The sequence below is a fragment of the Stegostoma tigrinum genome, chromosome 22 (assembly GCF_030684315.1).
Source record: "Stegostoma tigrinum isolate sSteTig4 chromosome 22, sSteTig4.hap1, whole genome shotgun sequence".
Taxonomy (NCBI): domain Eukaryota; kingdom Metazoa; phylum Chordata; class Chondrichthyes; order Orectolobiformes; family Stegostomatidae; genus Stegostoma; species Stegostoma tigrinum.
The window spans coordinates 13400640-13417080 of NC_081375.1; the positions used below are offsets into that span (position 1 = coordinate 13400640).

The following is a 16441-nucleotide window of genomic DNA, read 5'->3' on the forward strand; positions in this document are numbered from 1 at the left end:
AACCACTTGCACGTAGATATGTATTCATTCCCACACATGTACAAAAAGTTGTATTCACTCACATTCATATACACGCAAACATGCACATGCAAACCAGTACACAGGCAGGCAGACATGTATTTACACACAAACAGCCCCACGCATGCATGGAGAAATGTATTCACATGCTCACCCATATGCGGGCAGACCTGTATTCACACGCACACAAACATAAACACAGACATGTAGTTACACATACACCCTCACATACACATTGACATGCATTCACATGCACACACCCACAAGTGCATGCAGACATACATTCACATGTGCACACAATACTTTGGGTTCCGCCATGGCTACTTGATTCCAGACCTCATTACAGTCTTGATTCAAACATGGACAAAAGAGCTGAACTCCAAAAGAGGTGAGGTGAGAGCAATTGCCTTTAACATCAAGGCTGCATTTTACCACTTGTGGAATCCAAGAACCCAAGCAAAACTGGTATCAATATGTATTGGGGGCAAACTCTCCACTAGTTGGAGTCATACCTGGCATACAGGAAGATGGTTGTGATTGCTGGAAGTCAGTCATCTCAGCTCCAGGAGATCTCTGCAGGAGCTCCTCAGGGTAATGTCCTTGGCCCAACCATCTTCAGCTGCTCCACCAATGATCTTCCCACCATCATAAGGTCAGAAGTGGGGATGTTTGCTGATGATTGCACAATGTTCAGCACCATTCGCGACTCCTTAGATACTAAAGCAGTATCATGTCCAATACAACAAGATCTGGACAATATCCTGGCTTGGGCTGGAAAATGGCACTTAACGTTTGCACCACACAAATGCCAGGCTTTGACCATCTTCAAAATGAGACAATCTAACCACTACCCCTTGACATTCAATGGTGTTATCATCACTGAATCCCCCACTATCAACATCCTGGGGGTTACCATTCACCAGAAACTTAATTGGACTCATCAAATAAACACAGTGGCTACAAGAGTCAGTCAGAGGCTGGGAATACTGCATTGAGTAACTGACCTCCTGACTCACCAAAACCTGTTCACTACCTACAAGTCGCAAGTCAGGAGTGTGATGGAATACTCCCCACTTACCTGGATTGTAGATATTATAACGAGGGCATAGAATATGTGTTCCCTAATTGGGGCCATGAATCTGGTCCAGTCAGGGACTCCTGGCTGACAAATATAAACAAAAGTGTTAGACATCCTGACACTCAGAGACCTAGCCTCTAAGGGAGGTAGATCAGTGTCGAGGTCTTTCCATGTAAATAAAGGGTACCTTGGTGATGGGATACCAGCCTCTGCGCAGTTATTTCAGTGGTGACGACAGAAAAGCACAATCCTGAAGAAATTCACGCTCATAGTCATCTTTGAGTTGGGGTAAGCATTTCTGGCATCATGCTGTTGAAGACTGGGTCCATTATGTAAAGAGAATAAGTTTTTTTTTGGGTAAATGACAGTGGGGCAGATGAAAAACAATGAGTAATTCTCCTGATAGCTTGTAGATCCGCTGCTTTTTCAGTGATTAGGAGCCAAACTTTCCCTGAGGCGCCAGATAGTAAAATCTTTCAAGAGTTGATGGATTTAGTTAAGGAATACTATGACCACCATCCACGAACTTTGAGCGACTATCACTCAGGATATGTCCTGAACACAGGGACTATAGGTCAGTCCACAGCTAAACCTCAAATCAAAGCCAAACCTCGCCAAATGGTTAAAATTTTCTTCAGGATTCAGACCAGCGAGGCATTGTAGCTACTGCCAGTGTGCAGACTTGAGACAGCAATACACTCCCACTCGGTCTGAATTGAGTAAGAGAACTCATAGGTCGGTATCCAGGAGAGTGCACACTCTGGAAGGTCCACCTATGTGTGGTTTGGAACAGTTGAATTGCTTAGCGACATCCAAACCCGAAACAATCAAAATAAACTCAGATAGCACGAACTGCAGATGCTGAGGTGAGAGTCATCACAGTGAGGAGCTGGAGGAACACAGCAGGTCAGACAGCATCAGAGGAGTAGGAAAGTCAATGTTTCAATTTGAACCCCTCCTCAGAACTAAGCGTCTGGTTAAATGGCCATCGGGTTCTAATGGACGTCGATACTGATGTGGCCATTTCAGTGATTGCAGAATCAGTCTTTAACAAAGTTGGCTCTAGACTCTAACCCTTAAATTTCTACAAGACCTCATCTAGACTGACTATCTATACCGGGGAACCTTTACAGATTAAGGATACTACTTTGGTCTGGTCTGTTTTGAGAAGCAACTGGTTCAGTTCCCACTGATTACAATAAAAGGCCTGGGCCCAAGCAAAATTGGTTGAGAAAAATTTACTGATATTAGGTCAGCATTTTTTGATTAGAAAATGGCTGCCTGAGTGAAGTACCAATTAAATACCTGGACATTTTTCAGGAAGGTCTAGGGACTATCAGAGTAGCCAAGGCCACCTTGCATGTTGACCAGGAAGCAATCCCATGATTCTGCAAGGTCCACTCACTGCCATTTGCCTTATGGGCAGAAGTAGAGGCTGAAATCAGGCGGCTGGGAAGCGAAGAAATCATCAAACCAGGTCAGTTTGCAGAATGGGCAGCATTGGTCATACCAATTATGAAGCCCAATAGATTGGTTCATCTTTGTGGGGATTTTAAACAAACAGTAAATGGCTTTTTGCTGCTGGACAAATACCCAATCCCTTGCATAGAGGATTTATACACAAAGCTTGCGGGGGGCTGCCTGTCCTTCCCGAAGTTGGACGTGCGCCATGTGTACTTGCAATTGCGGTTAGATGAGGATTCCCAGAACTATGCTACAGTTAATACTCATAGCAGTTTGTACCAAATGAAGAGACTTCAACCTGGGGTATTGTCAGCCTGTGCAATTTTTCAGTGGATAATAGAGAACATTTTACAAGGTTTACCCCAAGTTGCCATTTATCTGGATGATGTGCTAATAACAGGAAAGAACAATAAGGAGCGCTTAAGGAACTTGGACATCGACCTTAGATGTTTTTTCCAGGTGGGTGTACACCTTAGAAGGGTAAAATATGTGTTTCAGGCCCCCCTGAGTGACCAACTTGAGCTAAAAGGTCCTCAAAACCAGGTTACACCTATTGGAAGGTAAAGTGAGGCAACCAAAGGAATTCCGACTCATACATCTATACCAGAGCTTTATGTCTTTCCTTGGTCTGGTGCAATTTTACAGAAAGATTATACATAACCTGGTCTCCATCCTGACAACTTTGTGTCAATTCTGAAAAAAGGGTCAGCGTTGGAAATGGCTGTGTAGCCAAACCATAGCTTTCAGGGAAATGAAGAAACAGCTGTCATCATCTGAGGTGTTGGCAAACTATGATCCCAAACGGGATCTGGCATTGTCACACAATGCCATCCCATACTGCATTAGGGTAGTATTAGCTCATAGGTGACCCAATGGAGAGGAACACCTAGCAGTGTATGCATCCAGAACTTTGGTTAATGCAGACCATAAACATGCCCAGATAGCAAAGGATGGTTTGCAGTCAGATTTGGAGTCAGGAAGTTCCACTAATACCTTTACAGATATAAATTTGTAATAACAGACCACAAGCACCTGCTGGGTCTATTTAAAGAGGACAAGACAGTGTTGCCCATTGCTTCAAGATGAATTCAGTGATGGGCTCTAATAGCAAGTGTGTATAACCACAAGTTGGAACACCATCCGGGAGGCTAAGTAGCAAATGCGGATGCATTGAGCCTCCTCCCACTGGCAGGTACTCTACTGGTGGAACTGTCACTGGAAGTGGACCAGGATGCCCAAGTCCCTTTGAACTTCAGATTTCGGAATTTTCTCCCCATTTAGAAAATAATGTACACCTCTATGACCTCACACTTTCCCATGCTGTATTCAGGCTGCCACTTCTTTGCCCACTCTCTCAAAACCTGCCTAAATCCTTCTGCAGCCTCCCCACCTCCTCAATACAACCTGTCCCTCCACCTATCTTTGTATCGTCTGCAAACTTAGCCAGAATGCCCTCAGTTCCGTCATCTAGAGCATTAGCGTATAAAGTGAAAAGTTGTGGTCCCAACACTGACCCTTGCGGAACAGCAGTACCCACTGGTTGCTACCCTGAAAAGGATCCTTTTTTTCTTACTCTTTGCTTTATGCCAGCAAGCCAATCTTCTATCCATATTAGTACCTTGTCTCTAACACCATGGGCCCTTATCTAACTCAGCAGCCTCCTATGCGGCACCGTGTCAAAGGCCTTCTGGAAGTCCAGCTAGATAACATCCATTGGCTCTCCCTGGTCTACCCTGCTCATTACCTCCTCAAAGAATTCTAACAGATTTGTCAGGCATGACCTCCCTGATGAAACAAATCTGACTTCTCCCTATTTTCCTGTTTTACCATGCTCTTCCAAGTATTCAGAAATGTTATACTTCACAATGAACTCCAAAATCTTACCAACAACCGACGCTGGGCTAATCAGCCTGTAATTTCCTGTATTTGGCCATACTCCCTTCTTAAACGCTGGTTACATTTGCAATTTTCCAGTCCTCTGGGACCCTCCCCGACTCCACTGGTTCCTGAAAGATCACCACTAATGCCTCTACTAGCTAGATCCTTCAGAACTGTGCAATGTAGTCCATATGGTTCAGGTAATTTATCCACTTTCGGACCTTTCAGTTTTTCAAGCACCTTCTCCTTGGTGATGGCACCATACATACCTGTGCAGACATGGTTGCCTTGGTGGAGCAGTGCCCAGATTACCAACAAGGGCATAATTGACCACCGGCAGCTTCCCGTCTCATTCTGGAATGGCTGGGTAAACTCTGAACTTGGTGACATGACTATGTTTGCCCTTTCATGGGCTCACTGTTCTTGGTCATTGTGGGTGGCCTCCCAAAGTGGTTGGATGTATATTGGATTCAGTCGTCAAATATGAGGAAAACAATACAAAAACGATGAGCACCTTTTACAATACATGGACTCCTGGAAGTGTTGGTTACAGATATTGGGACATTGTTTACCAGCAAGGAATTGAGTATTTCCTAATGTTGAATGGTGTTTGGCATACAAGGACAGCCCCATACCATTCATCATCCAATGGTCTGGCAGAAAGAGCAGTCCAAACTTTGAAGGCAGGCTTAAAGAAATGGCCTATAGCTTCACTAGATACCAAACTGACCCATTTCATATTTGATTATGGGACCACCCCTCATGCAAATACAGGGATCGCTCCAGCAGAGTTGCTAATGGGAAGAAGATCTGATTCTTCCCGAACCTGGAGGGGTATACAAAATGCCATCAGGAACACCAATGCAAGACACAAGACTCTGCTAAGCAAGAGAGACAATTTACCTTCAGGGACAAAGTTTGGTGTAGGAGCCATGGGAATGGCCCTGTATGGCTAAGAGGCATGTTGACATGAAGTATAATGTTTGGTTAGGTGCATTGGTCCTGAACAAGCATATGGACCATAGGAAAGCTGCAAACTTGCTAATTGAGCAGGAGCAAAATGTTCCCGGCTCCTCAGAACAGTCAGAAAAGCCTGTTGGAACCTGTGGGCTCTCCCCCTTCTCAAGTGTTGAAGATATCTCAGAAATCTGAGAAGGACATGGTGGAATTTGCAGGCTCAATGCCATTGCTGCCTGAAGAAGAAAATGAATTTCTTCTGAGATATTCTGGATGCAAGAGGTGAGCTACTGTGCATTACATGCTGCCCGTATCTGAGGCAGAGTTGGGGAAACCTGGCCCAGTGTTGAACACCCCAGGAGGAGCAACAAAAAATGGTCTATGCCCTTGGACTCGGGGGTGGGGGGGTTTGTTGCGGTGATTGCAATGAGATGCAACTAGGTGGACCTTATAGAACATCGGTGTCAAGGAGTTTCCATGTGTAAGTAAAGGGTGACTTGGCTGCAGGATACCAGCCTCTGTGGAATTATTTCATGGATAGGTGCAACTCCAGCAACACTCAAAAAGCTTGATACCATCCAGGGCAAAGCAGCCCACTTGCTTGGCACATCCACAAGCATCATTCACCATGCACCACCGACACTCAGTAGCAGTAGTGTGTAATATTCACAAGGTGCACTGCAGAAATTCACCAAAAATCCTTACACAACACTTTCTAAACCCACAACTATTTCCAGGTAGAAGGACCAGGGCAACAGAGGCATGGGAACACCACCCCCTGCAAGTTCCCCTCCGAGCCATTCACCATCCTAACTTGGAAATATATTGATTTGCCTTCACTGTGACTGGGTCAAAATCCTGGAATTCCCTCTCAAAGGGCATTGTGGGTCAACCCACAGCAGGTGGACTGCAGCACTTCAAGAAGGCAGCTCACCACCACCTTCTCAAGGGCAACTAGGGATGGGCAAGAAATGCTGGCATCCCACAAGTGAATTAAAACAGATCCACACACTCACTCAGACATGTATTCATACATAACATACACATACACACACACATGCAGACATGTGTTCACACATAACACATACACACAGAGACATGTCTTCACACATACCACACACATATGCACATGCAGGCAGGCATGTATTCACAAATCCACACATAAGCGCACAGACATGTATTCACACACATGCATGCATGCAAACGTACTCATACACACACATCCACACACATGCAGACAGACATATATTTGCACCTACATGTATTCACACACACTCACACATGTAAGTAGTACATAGACACACTCAGTCCCACACATGCACACCTGGATTGGACATTCACATGCGTACTTGCTATTCTTGCCACATTCTGGAATGTCTGCCTAAAGGAATAAATATTTTAGCAAACCTCAAAAGAAGCATTTCCTTGTGACTCCCAAGCAGAGCATTTTTTGCATGTTGTTTCTGTTTTTAGCTGTTACAATATGCAAAGAGCTTTAGTTGATAATCTGGAATTTCCACATGGTGCAGTTGATTTAATGATGTTGGTGGGGGCATTGGCTGCTAAGTATCAGGCTGAAATGAGGGTTATGGAGTTTAACCATTCGAGGAATAGATGCCAATCAACACACAAAGCTCTACTTGGCTGATTTGTCCACTAGCTGCCTCATAGTGCAACAGCACAGACACCTGCCTTTCTGCATCTGCTGGCACGTAATTTTGTGGGAATTGTTTTGGAGCAGGCTGGTGTGTTCTAATAAAAACAAATATGCAGCATGAAATGTTCAAAGAATGCAACAGTAATTGTAGCAAACACTGCCAAGTGGGTCAGAGGACTGGAAACATCTGTGAGTGCACTGATGCCTGCTTGGGATGCATGTTCCAGCATTGGGTGTGAGACAAGAAGGATTGAAGTGGGGTGGCATTCAGTGACCTGTGTCTGAATTGGCTGATGTCAGCCAGCTTTCAGAAAACTGATCTGAGAAGACTGGACTAAGCAGAGGGAAATGTATCTGTCACAGCTCGTGTTTGGAATGGCACCTCTACCTACTTCTGGTATTTGGACGAGACCTATAGGGCCAGTATTAGGCAAATGTGTGGTTTGTGTGTGTGTCACTGTGCAGAATCATTGACGGTCTCAGAACCACACAATCAGCGAAATTGTTACAGCATGGAAAGAAGCCATTCGGCCCAACGTGCCTGCACAGGTTCTGTGCCCAAGTGCCAATCTCCTACCTTTTCCCCATATTAATTTTGGTTTCTCTTACTCAAATTGTGATGGAAATAATTTACTATATATCCAAATTGAGCATTCTGTTAGAGAGACCTGGCAGATTGCCGAGTATTTGCTTTCAAAATCTGAATTTTCATTTTGCAGCCCTTAATAATTTTATTTCAGGCAAATGACCAGAGGGATTTCCTCTCAGCCACCGAACTGGCTAAAAATTCCAGACACTGGCGCCCTTTGGGTGAGAAAGCAATTCTTCATATCTGAATCTATCTACCAATCACCTTAAATCTCTGTCCCTAGTAATTGCCCTCGCCACCGAGTGGAACAGGTTTCCTCTGATCATTGTTCCAAGCCTTTCATTATTTTGTGGTCTGCTCAGCTTCCACTGTTCGAAGGAAAACAACCCCAATCTGACCAATTTTTCCTCACTGCTGTGGCAATATTCTTGTAAATTTCTTCTGTTTTTTTAGGGCAATTAGATACTTCCTATAATGTGGTGACCAGAATTCCAGGTATGGCTAACCTGTGTCTTATTCAGTTCCAGCATTACATCCCTTTTTTGTACTCATACCTTGTCCAATGAAGGAAAGTGCCCCATATGCTTTCTCCACACCTTACCTACTGTCCTGCCTCCTGTGGACTTGCTCTCCAAGGTCTCTCACTTTCTCTCTCCCCGCTTAATACCGGTCCGTTTATTGTGCATTTCTTTGCTTTGTTTGCCCTCCTCGAGTGCATAATTTTGCATTTCTTCAGACTGAATTCTATTTGCCACTTTTCCACCCACTGAACCAACCCACTGATTTTCGTCCAGTCGCCAGTCATCCTCTTCACTCAACTACAGACCCACATTTGTGTTGTTTGCAAATTTCCTAATATACAACATGAACAGTAGGGGACCCAACACTCAACGTGCAACATTTTTATTTTTATTTATTTTTATGGAGTTGCATTCAGCTTTCCAAAAGTTTTGCCCTTCTGAAATGTGGCCATTTTGACGGCCCAGTGCCTCCTCATTTTATGTAATAAAGCAGCAGAGTGCTGTGTTTGATATGGAATTCTGGTCAGCCTTTCTACGCAATTGGGAATATTACAAAGACTTAAAACAACTGATCAAATGCATGTATCACGTCATATGGAGTTACATATTATAGGATATTACACTGAATCAGGAGCACAGGGTGGGTATAATTTTAATACATTCCATCAGAAATTTCAACAGCTCTTCTCCAGTAATTAGAAATCTGTTGGAATTCAAAAAAAAGCAAAAACACTGAATGTAATCTTCTTGTGTCTCTAAGAGAACAAACTGCTGTTCTGAGCTCTGTCCCTTGTGCTGTGAGGTTGCCATGATCTGCACAAACAGGCACAGAACACTTTGCAGCGTCAGTACATTGCAGCATTGAACAATGAGCGGTGAGGAAACTGTCTAAATCTCACATCCACGCCGACGTCTTGCATTAAAAGAAAACACACATCCCCGCACCATGGTTACATTCTGAACACGGGGTTAGAATGGTTCAACTGAATGAAAATAGCATGGAACTATCAAAATTTATCAGAGAAAGCGCTGGATGTTATACATTAAGAGAATAGCTTTGCAGAGGTGGTCCAGCTCGAATCCAGCTAGAACTTACTGTTTTCATGCAGCCTGGCCGGCTATTTTTGGCACAAAATTAAAGTACTTTTATTATTGACACTACGTAATGCTGCAGTTCACAGAAACCGTGCCCAATTCTGCATTGAAGTGCTGGGACCAATTTACAAAATCACATCCTTTTAATACTTGTAAAAGCAGGGTCGGGCATTTACACTCCGCATTCTGGACTGGCCGAGGCACAAGAACCAAGGTGAGTGCAGGCCCTTTGAAATGCATAAGGCAGACGGTTAGCAATCGGCGTTTCGTAGAACACAGCCGTTTAAAAGCATCGGAGGTTTCTGGTTTTGTGGAGGAGAGCTCAAATCTGTTCTCACTGGTCAGAGACAAAACATTTTACAACACGGTTCCGGGATGGTGTGAAGCAATTAGGTCCCACTCACATCCCCAGAGACGCGTCTGACTACCATTTGAGATATTTCTTTTGACACAATTCTGCAACTCTCCTGAAATAATTTTTAAAAATGCTTTTGAGGATAAAATCTGAATTGGAAAAGCACGGAAGAAAATTAATTCCTTTCTCTGCCCGAGCGTGGATGTGCTGAATAAATACAGGGTCATCCATTTGCAATGATAACAGATAAATTATTATTGGCTGTAATGTTTTTTTCTGTAATGGAATGCAGCATTGTGTGTAAGTTTGATGAAACCTGCAATGATATTGTGTAAGTGGTGCGTAACACAGAGAGCACTACTGCCTCGAATAAAATAATCATTGCGGAATGTTAAAGACCGCGTCTGCTTGGAGAAGTTAATTTTATTCTGTTATCTAATGAAGTGTTCGATCTGATGCGGAGCCTCATAAATGATGCAAGAAGTTAACCCTTAATGAATCCAATCATACACTTACCTGCCTTTTATTAATGGGAGTTTTAAGTTAGAGGCGGAGGTGGATTTTTAAAGTGAATTGCTGCCCCCATGTGTAGGGTTTATTGGAATTAACTTGACCTGCCTCTGAGGGGAAATGTTGGATTTTTTTTCATTGTTTCCGACTGTTCCAAGGAAGGAAGATGCTCAGTGCATTTTCTGCAAAAAGGAACTATCAGAATTTGTCAGAAAAAACTTAAAATGAAGGTTCAAAAACTGATGGAAAGGGCTGGACCCCTGACAGTTTGCATCAGCTGCCGACTGGCAACCAGCTTTACCCTGCAATGCAGGAGGAAAGGGTTTTTCTTTATTCATTTACAGAATAAGGGCCGCACTGGCCAGGCAGCATTTATTGCCCATCCCTCATTGCCCAGAGGAAAGTCATGAGTCAGTCACATTGCTGTGGGTCTGGAGTCTCATGTAGGCCAGACCAGGTAAGGATGGCAGTGATAATGGGAACTGCAGATGCTGGAGAATCCAAGATAATAAAGTGTGAAGTTGGATGAACACAGCAGGCCAAGCAGCATCTCAGGAGCACAAAAGCTGATGTTTCGGGCCTAGACCCTTTATCAGAGAGTGGGATGGGGTGAGGGTTCTGGAATAAATAGGGAGAGAGGGGGAGGCGGACCGAAGATGGAGAGAAAAGAAGATAGGTGGAGATGAGAGTACAGGTGGGGAGGTAGGGAGGGGATAGGTCAGTCCAGGGAAGACAGACAGGTCAAGGAGGTGGGATGAAGTTAGTAGGTAGGAACTGGTGGTGCGGCTTGGGGTGGGAGGAAGGGATGGGTGAGAGGAAGAACAGGTTAGGGAGGCAGAGACAGGCTGGGCTGGTTTTGGGATGCAAAACCAGCCCAGTATACACCTCCTCCCACCCACACTCCTGCAAAATTTCATCCCCTATTCCCAATTCCTCCGCCTCCGTTGCATCTGCACCCACGATGAGGCATTCCACTCCCGCACATCCCAAATGTCCAAGTTCTTCAAGGACCGCAACTTTCCCCCCACAGTGGTCGAGAACGCCCTTGACCGCGTCTCCCGCATTTCCCGCAACACATCCCTCACACCCCGCCCCCGCCACAACCGCCCAAAGAGGATCCCCCTCGTTCAAACACACCACCCCACCAACCTCCGGATACAACGCATCATCCTCCGACACTTCCGCCATCTACAATCCGACCCCACCACTCAAGACATTTTTCCATCCCCACCCCTGTCTGCTTTCCGGAGAGACCACTCTCTCCGTGACTCCCTTGTTCGCTCCACACTGCCCTCCAACTCCACCACACCCGGCACCTTCCCCTGCAACCGCAGGAAATGCTACGCTTGCCCCCACACCTCCTCCCTCACCCCTATGCCAGGCCCCAAGATGACTTTCCATATTAAGCAGAGGTTCACCTGCACATCTGCCAATGTGATATACTGCATCCATTGTACCCGGTGTGGCTTCCTCTACATTGGGGAAACCAAGCGGAGGCTTGGGGACCGCTTTGCAGAACACCTCCGCTCGGTTCGCAATAAACAACTGCACCTCCCAGTCGCGAACCATTTCAACTCCCCCTCCCATTCCTTAGATGACATGCCCATCCTGGGCCTCCTGCAGTGCCACAATGATGCCACCGGAAGGTTGCAGGAACAGCAACTCATATTCCGCTTGGGAACCCTGCAGCCCAATGGTATCAATGTGGACTTCACCAGCTTCAAAATCTCCCCTTCCCCCACCGCATCCCAAAACCAGCCCAGTTTGTGCCCTCCCCCCCACTGCATCACACAACCAGCCCAGCTCTTCTCCCCCACCCACTGCATCCCAAAACCAGCCCAGTTCGTCCCTTCCCCCCACTGCATCACACAACCAACTCAGCTCTTCCCCTTCCCCCACTGCATCCCAAAACCAGTCCAGCCTGTCTCTGCCTCCCTAACCTGTTCTTCCTCTCACCCATCCCTTCCTCCCACCCCAAGCCGCACCACCAGTTCCTACCTACTAACCTCATCCCACCTCCTTGACCTGTCTGTCTTCCCTGGACTGACCTATCCCCTCCCTACCTCCCCACCTGTACTCTCGTCTCCACCTATCTTCTTTTCTCTCCATCTTCGGTCCGCCTCCCCCTCTCTCCCTATTTATTCCAGTTCCCTCACCCCATCCCCCTCTCCGATGAAGGGTCTAGGCCCGAAACGTCAGCTTTTGTGCTCCTGAGATGCTGCTTGGCCTGCTGTGTTCATCCAGCTTCACACTTTATTCTCTTAGTAAGGATGGCACTTTCCTTCCCTAAAGGGATATTAGTGAACCAGGTAGGGCTTTTCCAACAATCGACAATGGACTCTTAATTCCAGATTTTTATTGAATTCAAGTTCCACCATCTGCCATGACAAGATTTGAACTCAGGTCCCCTGAGCATTGCCTGGGTCTCTGGATTGACAAACCAGTGATAATACCATTAGGCCATTTGAAAGGAATTTGCACAATTCCATGTAATACTTTGGAGAATGGCTCTACCTCTTTATTCTTCTATCTTAATCCAGAAATCACATCCGGTCTCTTACCCATTCCTCTAACTCTTTTTGGTAAATGCTCAAGTGTCATCTTGGTCCGTTTATTTATCCCCACACTATCAGTGGATCTCCTAATGAGGATTTTGTTACTCAGGGTATATTTTATTGAAGGTATCAGGTAAAATCACCGTCTTCCTCCCAGACCATAGGGCTGCTCTGTCTCTTCAGAGAGAGAGAGAAAGAGGGAGGACTGGTGGCCATTTAACCTGAGGGTCATCACACCTCAGGCAAGGAGAGAGCTTGAGAAGATGATGGCAAGACTTATTTGGTAGTGCTAATCTTGACTATTGTCTTTAAAAGACCCCTAATATTGAGGCCATTTGCCTTGCACTCATCAGGACAAGTCAGAAGAATGCCAATGTAAAGAAAAGCAGCATTAGTACTGTGTGGGGTGAGAATGCTAATTGGTCAACAGGTAGAGGCATTGACATGGAGAATGCACCAGTTAATGATGATTGATAGTTAACTGACAGTTTTTTTCAGCAATATATTGTCACCTGACCCTGACAAATGATCAGAAACAGTATTGTGAAGGAGGTGGTGGCAGCAGGAGAGCTTTGTACAATCCATTATTCTGGATCGAAGAATTCTGTGAACCCCATTATTAAGATAAATTACAATAGATAAGTAACTGTCTAACTAAGTGACGACCCGGAAATGCAATCAATCAGTTATGAAGAATGATGCATTTGGTTCTGAGAAAGTAGTCAAAGGGCATATATTAAGCAAAGGGAATGCATGAGTCGAGAAATGAGATGTCTGAGCCAGCAACTGACACCACTCTGTCTATAAAACCTTGTGTGGATCAGTATGGTGAGGAAGTGAATTATTTACAGGATTGAGATGAAATTTTTGAAAGTATAAATTTGAATTCCTTGCTATTTTATGCAAAGAAAAATTCAAAGTGTCTCATTCGTCTTGGAATTTATACTTTAGACAGTAAGTTGGTTTGGTGGAGTCAAGAGACACTGGGCACTTCTATCAGGTTTTGGAAGACAGTCTATCTGTTGCAAAAATTATGATTTCAACACATAATAACTCGATTGAGTAAATATGGCTCCTACAGCCCAACTCAAAGGCTGGGAAGTTTTACTGGGCTTGTTAGCCTGAACCCCGGGCTAAAGTTTTGGGCACATGAATGTGAGTCCCACTATGGAAGTTGACAGCATTCAAATTCAATAAAGCTCTAGAACTAAAAGGCAAGCCCCATTGTAGATTGGCATAAAGCCCATCTAGCTTACCAATGCTTTCAAGTGTAGGAAATCTACCATCCTATCCTGGCCTACATGTGGCTGCAAACCCACAGCAGTGTAGTTAACCCTTAAATGCCCTCAGGCCAATTAGAAATGGGAATTAAAGAGGGACTAGCCAGCAATGCCTGCATTCTCTAAATGAAGTTTAAAAATCATTCTATCCTTTTCAGCTATTTAAAACCAAATTGCTTTGACATGCTACTGCAAATGTTTTGGTCCACGCTGGGAGTCCTGCACTGAAGAGAGGGATCTTGAAGTAAAAGATGACATGAGGGAAGGGAGAATATAAGTGAAAACTCTGACAGCTTCAATCCAGAAATAGTCTTACATGCTTCTTTCTACTGATGTGAGGGCAGTCTATGGTGGCTTAGTGGTCGGAATGGCTGCCTCACCAGGGTCTGGGTTCAATTCCACCCTCGGGTGAATGTCGGTGTGGAGTTTGTTGTGTCTTTGTGGGTTTCTTCTGGATACGCTAGTTTCCTCCCACAGTCCAAAAATGTGCCAGTAAGGTGTATTGGCAATGGGAAATTGCCCTGTGGTGTCCATGGATATGTAGATTAGCCATGGGAAATCAGGGTTATAGGAATGGGGTAGGGGGGCAGATCTGGGTGGGAGGCTTTCTGGAGGGTCAATGATGGGCCAAGTGGCCTGCTTCCACACTGTAGCGATTCGACAGTTCCATTACAAAGCATTCTCAGGATTCATCCCAAATAAAAGTAAAATGCTGGAGATGCAGAAAAACTGAAATAAAAACAGAAAGCGTCAGAGGAGCTCAGCAAGTCTGGCAGCATCTGTGGAGAGTAAAACAGAGTTAACGTTTTGAGTCTAGTGTGACTTTCCTTCAGAACTGTAGCTGCTGCCAGAGTTGTTGAGTTTCCGCAACCATTTGTGTTTCTAATTCTCTTTCTCGTCGTTCTTTTCACAAGAGGTTTTTTGCTGATGTTGCAGCTTTCGTGTTTCCACCAAATTTTGACCATTTCTTTCCCCTTTCTCTCTTCAGCTGTCGCTGGCTTTTGATTTGCTGGCTTACCATAATTCAACATTTTTAAGAGAAATATCCGAATGGCACCCTGCTGTCAATGCAATTTTTTGTCCGTAAAGTCTGTGTAAATTAGTGCTGGTGCCTTTCTTTCTGATCAGGGAGGCCTAGTTAATAGCTGAAGCTCAGTGATGCATGAATGTAGAGCAATTGTGAAGAATGTCACTGGTGTATGACATTAGTGAGTTCATTAGGAACAGGAAAGCTTGTGGTAGTTTCAGAAAGAGCAGCACCACCTAATAATGTTGTAATACATTTAAAGACAGTGTAAAGCACTTACCAGGATGAAATTTAATTAGTTAATAATGGGATTTGATGCACTATTTTCAAACAAAGATGATAGTGATGTTGAACAGGGTCTAAAAACAACCAATTTAGTTTCTTATCAGATGGGAGCACAAATAAACTCCCCCCCGACAGATTTTCTGTTTGTAGTAATGAGCTACAAAGACATAGCTTTTAAATGTCTCATTTCCTTAGAACGCAGTTACATTAGCTTCATGGAGTATTCAATCACAATGTGCCTGCAATAACAATTGTTTAATACTTTGCGTGCAGCTGAGAAATCATTCTCCTCTTATAACTGTTGGAAAGTGTGTTAAGCCGATTAAGTAGCATGCAGCATTTTGTGGAAAATTGCTAAGTGATCTGTGAAAGAATGCAGACGTGGACATATGTTTAGGCCTAATTCTAACTCTATGCAAGAGAATCAGTTTTGATTCACCCAAAACTGCAGATCTTTCTCGTAGACCAATGTTGCCAGTGCAAGCGAATATCCCCCTAGGGCATAAAGGAAGCAGCAAGAGTGGCAATATGTCATGGTGCCAGCTGTGGCTCAGGTGGTAAAAGTCTTGCCTCTGAAGCAGTAATTTACGAGATCATGTCCCACACATGGACTTGAGTGTAATAATCCAGGCTAGCACTCCAATATTGTACTAAGACAGTGCTGTAGTGCTTGTGGATGAGTTGTGAAACTGTGGCTCCATTGGCTATCTCAGGTGATTGTAGAAGATCTCACAGTCCTATTTCTAAGGGTGATGAGGTGCATCTACTTGATAATCTGGCCAACATCGATCCCTCGGCCAACATCTATCCCTTGGTCAACATCAGATTATCTGGGCATTATCACATTACTGTTTGTAAGAGTTTGCTGTGTACAAATTGGTTTCCACCTTCTGCACATTACAAGAGTGATTACACATCAGAAATTCTTAAATGGCTGCAAAGCACTTGTGTGTGTGTCTGTGTTGTGTATTGGTGTATCTGTGTCTGTCTGTGTGTCTGCTAGTGTGTCTGTGTGTTTATAGCTGTGTATAGAACATAGAACATAGAACAGTACAGCACAGAACAGGCCCTTCAGCCCACAATGTTGTGCCGACCATTGATCCTCATGTATGCACCCTCAAATTTCTGTGACCATATACATGTCCAGCAGTCTCTTAAATGACCCCAATGAC

The 16441-nt window shown here is 44.6% G+C and overlaps 1 protein-coding gene across 8 annotated transcripts in view; it reads left to right on the forward strand.

Annotated features, from left to right (window-relative positions):
* aatkb (apoptosis-associated tyrosine kinase b) overlaps positions 1 to 16441 on the forward strand; it is a 374036-nt gene that overhangs the window by 208235 nt on the left and 149360 nt on the right. The window contains exon 1 of one of the 8 annotated variants that reach the window (XM_048555203.2): positions 9040 to 9471. The exons of the other annotated variants lie outside the window; for them this stretch is intronic. The gene's annotated coding sequence lies outside the window, so the exon portion shown is untranslated. Of the gene's footprint in view, positions 1 to 9039; positions 9472 to 16441 lie in introns of those variants that run through there. 8 annotated transcript variants of the gene reach the window in all.